This window comes from Eulemur rufifrons, chromosome 28, assembly GCF_041146395.1.
Source record: "Eulemur rufifrons isolate Redbay chromosome 28, OSU_ERuf_1, whole genome shotgun sequence".
Taxonomy (NCBI): Eukaryota; Metazoa; Chordata; class Mammalia; order Primates; family Lemuridae; genus Eulemur; species Eulemur rufifrons.
Window position 1 is genome coordinate 71,467,871 of NC_091010.1, and position 6,977 is coordinate 71,474,847.

The window sequence follows — 6,977 nt, forward strand, 5'->3', positions numbered from 1 at the left end:
CTCTGAGATCCCCTGAGCTCGCCCGTCAGTCATGTGGGTACATTTACCCTATGTGCTGTACTGAGAGGGGTGAGTTGCGTTAAAAACCTCAAAAACTAGGCCGGGCGCGGTGGCTCACGCCTGTAATCCTAGCACTCTGGGAGGCCGAGGCGGGTGGATCGCTTGAGGTCAGGAGTTCAAGACCAGCCTGAGCAAGAGCAAGACCCCGTCTCTACTAAAAATAGAAAGAAATTATATGGCCAACTAAAAATCTATATAGAAAAAATTAGCCGGGCATGGTGGCGCATGCCTGTAGTCCCAGCTACTCGGGAGGCTGAGGCAGGAGGATCGCTTGAGCCCAGGAGTTTGAGGTTGCTGTGAGCTAAGCTGACGCCACGGCACTCACTCTAGCCTGGGCAACAGAGCGAGACTCTGTCTCAAAAAAAAAAAAAAAACCTCAAAAACTGTAGGTAAAAGGGCTCCAAGTGTCTTCCCCAAACTTCACTGAATTCAGAAGAGCAACCTGCAGGCAGCCCCAGGCCCGTCCCCACCCCACACAGTCCTGTGTCGCTGCAGGGGCCCTGGGCAAGGGAGCCGCTGGGATGTGCAAGGGGTGTGCACCCCCCTGGCTGAGAGTGGGGCTCCCCGCCTCCTGGTCACTCCCGCCGGGCCAACCCCCCATGGCTTCCCCACCTTCTGTAACCCCCACCTGGGTCCCTCCCTAGAGCTCCTCCCTACCCCGCACACCTGGTCCCCCCCCCACAGTCACTCCCTACCGTCCACCCCCCTCCCTACCACTCCCCCACCTCCCGGAACCGCACCTCCAGCTCTCCCTACAGCTCCCCCCACCCTGCACACCTGGTCCCCTCCTACCCCCTGCCCAGTCACTCCCTACCACTCCCCTACCTCCCGGAACCGCACCTCCAGCTCTCCCTCCAGCTCCCCCTAGCCTGCACACCTGGTCCCCCCGCCCCTACCCCGTCACTCCCTGCGGGCCACCCCCCCCACCACCCCGCACACCTGGTCACTCCGGCCCGCCCAGCCACCCCATCCAGACCCCCTGCCGCCCCCTCCCTTCCTACCGCTCCCTCCAAAGCCGGGTCACCTCGGCCCCGCCCAGTCACTCCCTCTGGGCCCCCCGGCCCCGCCCTCATCGCTGCCGGCCGCCCCGCTGGTCCCCTTTCGGCCCTCCGTTCTTTCCGTTCTTTCCGTGCATCCTGGGACCCTCGGCTGCAGCGCCCGCCGCGCATCCGCCGTCCGGCTCTCTCCCTCGTCCCTCGGCGGTTTCCGTCCATCCTCGGCCCTCTCCGTCACGACTCGGTCCTCGCTGAGGCCTTTCGGCTCTCTGCGCCAAACCTCTTCGGCCCTTCCCGTGGTCCCCCGGCCTTTGTCGCCAACTGTCGGCTCTTTCCGTCACCCGCGGGGTGCACAGTCCCGGCCCTGGGGTCTGCTTGTGCAGGCCCTGCGGTTTCTCGGTGGTCTTGGCGGCAATGGCACCTTCTGGAAGAGTCTTCCTGTTGTCCAGACTGCGGGGGGGGTTTGCGTCTAGATCCAGGTGCTCCTCGCACAAAGATCCAATGATTGAGAGGAGGGCTGCCAAGGAAGGAAGGAATTTTTAACTGGACAGACCTGGAGAAAAGCAGCTGCTCAAATCCGTCTCCCGCTAGGGGAGCTCTCGGGCTCTCAGGGAGGGGAGGGAGCCCGGCAGGTGGCGAGTCCCGGGGCAGGTGGGGGGGGTCGGCGACTCCCGGGGCAGGTGGGGGAGGACGGTGAGCCCCGGGGCAGGTGTGGGGGGGTCGGCGAGTCCCGGGGCAGGTTGGGAGAGTGTGGCGAGTCCGGGGCAGGTGGGGATGGGGGATGGCGAGCCCCGGGGCAGGAACTCTGACGCCTGCAGTCCCACTTACCCCGGAGGCTGAGGCGGGAGGCGGGAGGATCGCTGGAGCCCAGGACTTCTGGGCTCTGGTGCCCTGTGCCCCTCAGGTGTCCGCAGTAAGTTCGGCATCAACATGGTGACCTCTCCCGAGTGGGCGACCACCAGGTTGGCTAAGGAGGAGCGAATCGGCTCAGGTCGGAAACGGAGCAGGTGAAAACTCCCTGGCTGATCAGAATCTCAAATCCTTTGTCTTGCAAAAAATCCTTCTTTTCTGGGAAACTCCAAAGGTCCAGGAGTTAGTTAAGGGAGAGGATTACATTAGGGTCGCCAAAATTTGCTCAGTGAGGGGCAGGTACAGTCTCTGGCCACACAGGTGTGATTTTACTGTTTTTTTTTTTTTTTTTTTTTTTTTTGAGACAGAGTCTCACTCTGTTGCCCGGGCTAGAGTGAGTGCCGTGGCGTCAGCTTAGCTCACAGCAACCTCAGACTCTTCGGCTTAAGCGATCCTACTGCCTCAGCCTCCCGAGTAGCTGGGACTACAGGCATGCGCCACTATGCCCAGCTAATTTTTCTATATGTATTTTTAGTTGTCCATATAATTTATTTCTATTTTTAGTAGAGACGGGGTCTCGCTCTTGCTCAGGCTGGTCTCAAACTCCTGACCTTGAGCGATCCACCCGCCTCGGCCTCCCAGAGTGCTAGGATTACAGGCGTGAGCCACCACGCCCGGCCTGATTTTACTGTTGGTGTCTCTGTCAACTAAACTAAAATCTTAAGTCCCCCTCCCCCACCTGCTGGCCGAATGGACCCCTCCTGGCCAAGTGGACGCCCTAAAACATTCTGTGCAGAACCACCGTTGTTTCCCTGGGCCATATTTAGTCCAGAATCCTCTTTTCTCGGCCCACACAGCCTAGCTGGCTTCTCTGGAATCTTCTAGGCATTGGAAGTGATGAAAACTACATGGAAGAAAGAAAGGAGATATTATGTCTTGTTTTCCCCTGGAGCAGTAGGTGCCAGGGGGCCCTGGGGTCTGAAGCCACCCTCAGAGGCCTGGCGGGCAGCTCAGAGCCCACCTGTGAGCAGGGGTCCGCGCCAGCTGAGACTCTGCCCGGTGTCGGGAGCCCCCCCCCCACTCCTGTTGGGAGCTGGGTTCTCGTGCAGATGGGGGGCAGATGGAGGGACCTCCCGGCAGGCGGGGCCTTTTCCCCTTTGTTTCCTCACTGCAGTGTGTGTGGGGGGCTGTCACCCTCCCTGGAAACTACACCCCCTCCCCATTGTCATGTAGGGGCTGAGCCTAGAGACCGGCTGCCCCCCAGGTGGATGGGACGTGGGGACATCTGCATGGGATATGCACACGAGGGGGTGTGACAGTGGGGTCCCACCCGGGCACTCGCCCTCTCCTGGGAGGATCTCTGTGCCCCCTCCGCCCACTCCATGGTCAGCCTGTCGCCGTTGGCAGTTTTTAGGGGCCAGAGACCTCTCCTGGGGGGCTATGGCCCCCACCCGCAGGGAGCCACTCCTGTGGAGGGTGGGGGTGGAGCTGCCCAGTGCTAAGTCCCTGGGGGCTTTGGGGGCGCCTGTGGCAGCATGAGCCCACCTCCAGCCCCCAGCCCAGAAGGACCCTCAGCCCCCAAGAGCCTCTGCTGCTTCAGGGGCTCGTCCCCAACAGCCCTGGGTGACCTGAGGAGCTGGGCCCAGCATACGCTGTTGGGCTGATGGGCGCGTGTGCACACCGGATGCAGGCATGGGGCCAGCGGGGCCATCATGGGTGGGTGCCGATGTCCAGTTGGGGCAGTGATGACCAGCGGGGGGATGCCTAGGGCCAAGGGCGGGGTGGATGGGCTGCAGTCAGGGAGGGCTTCCTGGAGGTGGTGTTCAAAGTGCCTTGTGAAGGCTGTGCTGAGGAAGGGCCTTACTAAGCCCCAGGGGCACAGGCACATGGGACAGCCCAAGATGCGGTCCTCTGGCCAAAACAATGGGAAATGAGGCTACGGGCACCTCCCTGGCATCAGGCAGGGCCGATGTGGGGAGAAAGCAAGAGAGGCGGTGCAGGACCCCCTGGGCAGGGCCTGGGGGTTCCAGGTGCCCCTGGAGGAACAGCTTCCCTTTGCCCTGGGCCAGGGCTGCCCTACAAGCCCAGGGCCACAGGGAAGCCGCAGCCCCCAGTCCTGGGCTAGTGGGGCCTCCCAGCTTGGCTCAGCACTAGAAGGGCCCATTTGCCAGTCTGTCCCCCCCCCAGGGCTCTGATGGCAGCACTGGGTCCCAACTCGCTCCATGCCACCTGGCCCGGGACTCAGTGGCTGGGGGCCAGTCAGTGGGTGACAGGACAGAGCCCGTCCTGGGACGGCACTGACTGTCAGATGTTCTGGGGGCTGGACTTGCTTGGTGGTGGGGGCACTGTCTGGCCACCTGTCCTGGCTGGACATCATGCTGTGGGGACACTGGAATGTGCTCCTGTCTCCACCTTGGTCAGGCTGACATGCGGACGCCAGGCCTGACCGCCAGCCTGGTGACCAGCGCTGGGGCATGCAGCCCCCTCTGGGCAGCCTCGGCTCCAGGCACCACCAGTGCCAGCCCCTCGGTCTGGGGAGCGGGTGGCTGAGGGGCTCCCTATCAGAGATCACATTCAGGTTGGGGTGGATGCCTGTGCCAAGAGCCACTGGCCAGGCCCATGTCCCCAATGGTCCCTGTGATCTTGGGGAGAGGGAGCCCTGGTCTCTGCCCTGAGCCCGCAGGAGCTCTCCCTGGGGGAGCCAGGCGCCTTCTGCCAGAGCAGTCCCCAGTGAGTGCTGGAAAGAATGCCCGTCTCTTCCCCGAGACACCCAGCCCTGCTCCGTGGCTCCCGGGACAGAGTTGGCCTGTTCTCTGGAGCCCACAGGGCAGGGGGCGTCCTGGGAGCACACCCTGCTCAGAAGATGCGGTTCTCCCCAAACCCAGCCCGGCAGATGTGGCCACTGCTCACGCACACAGTGCCCGGGAGAGGGGTCTGCTTCCCAGGCCCAGTGTCCTCCAGGCCTCAGGGCAGAACCCAGGGCCGGCAGGGGACCCCGCTCAGTCTCTGGGGGACTCGGGGCCTGGCCAGGGCTGTCCAGGAGCACATCACTCTGAGGACAGGCCTGTGCCTCCAGGGCGGAGGCGGCCCCAGGCCGGCCACTCACCTGGACCGGCAGCTCCCCCTTGTCCCCACTGGAGGAGGGCGCAGCGGTTCCCGGCACTCTCGCACTGCAGCCTCCTTCTCCCAGGGCTGTCCCGTGCACGCTGACCGCCCTGTGTCCCCCAGGTCCCAGCAGGACCAGATGCCCACTCTGAGAACCCCGAGCAGCCACTGCCCCCCCCCCGGCCCTTCCAGCTCCCGGCGATCCCAGAAACCCCTCGGGGGCTGGGGAAGTGGCCTCTGCCCACACAGGGCCTGGAAGGGCCTGGACATCGGCCACCTGTGAAGGCTTCTGTCCTCATCGCAGGAGACCAGAGCCCCTTCCTGAAGCCCCTGTGGGCTCAGCTGATGGCGGGAGACGCCCACTGAACAGGCAGCTCAGCTCCGGGGCTGACCGGGAAGCCAACAACCGTCCTCCTGCTCTGGCCGCCCAGGCACACCCACCCGGCTGCCCCGGCTCCACCGGCCGAGCCCGGACCTGCCCCGCGGTCTCTGCCCACAGCGTCCAGTTACTTCCCTGCGGGTGGGCAGCGGCCGCCCTTAGGGCTCCTCCTAACTTCGCGTTGCCTAGTGCCTTTGTGTGGTCGCTCGCCCGTGGCCGTCAGCAGGACCTGGGCTGGAGGCCAGGGGGGCCTCGTGCTCCCGCCGCTGCCCTGGCCCGGCCTCTGCGTCCCCGCTGCTGCCCTGGCCCGGACCCTGCGTCCCCGCTGCTGCCCTGGCCCGGGGTGCGCTGCGGGCCGATGCCTGAGGTCGTCCAGGCAGACGCTGGCTGTTGCGGAAGGTCATCCTCTTACACCACCTGGGCCCTCTGCGGCCAGGCTAGCGAGGGGCGGGGGCGGAGCCGACAGGGAGCGGGAACTGTCCCCGGACAGCAGCACGGAGCATTGCCAACCCTGCCCCAGCGAGCCGCCGCAGGTTCCCAGGAGCCTTCACTGCAAGGCCAGGGAGCCACCAGCCCAGACCTTGCCACAGACCTGCCCGCGCAGCCATCGCGCCCACGGGCCTCCACTCTGCAGAAGCCGCGGTCGCCTGCCCTGCCGCCGGCGGCCACCAGAGGGCCCCACAGGGCAGGCTCTGTCCTCAAGCCGCAGTGCCAGGGCCCTCTCCCTGGAGAGGCAGCACCATTCACACCCCCCCCCCCCTCCGCACAGCCAAGGCAGGACCAGCCCATCGGACACCACCCGGCCCACAGCACACCTGGCCCCTGGCCCTGGGGTTTGGCTGCCCGCAGCCTCGGGCCTGCTGAGCCCCTCCCGGGGTCCTGGCCCAGGGCAGGCTCTGTCCTCAAGCGGCAGTGCCAGGGCCCTCTCACTGGAGCCACGTGGGGCTTGAGCAGCCAGATGCCAGAACAGGGGCCTCTCGACCTGGTTCCTGTTTGGGGCACAGAACCACCCAGCTCAGCGCCTTGCCTGCCTGGTCCCAGCCCTGCCTGTGTTCCTGGGCCTCCCCAACGTGCCCCATCATTTTGTTTGGAGTGGGCAGCTGCTGGGGTTCAGGATGCTGAGGTAATATGGCAGCGATCAAAGCTCCTGCTTGTGAGCACCTTGCGAAGCACCTCAAAATCCACCAGGGACACAAAAGCCAAACTCAGGAGACGCTCGAGACACACGTGGGGGCCTCAGACCCTGGCAGGCAGGGACTTAGTGGGAATTGGCTGGCCGCAGGGCAGACAGCTGACCCTTGACATCGGAAGGCGCTGAGTACATGCAGTAGGCTCACAGCAGGCCAACAGTCCCCCACGTGCCGGGGCTGCGAGCTGGCCCGACGCCTGCCAGCCTCAAGATGCCCAGGCCCCTGGAGAGGAAGCTACCTATGCTAGAGCGCCGGCCTGGCCAAGCAGGGTCCTGGCGGGAAGCAGCAGAGGTGTTGGGGAGCAAGGGGAAGTGGCCACTGGGACGTTCCAAAGTCCAGCCAAGGACACCGGCAGGGGGCAGTGGGGAGCTGTGCAGGTGCCCCACGTGGCAGAGGAAG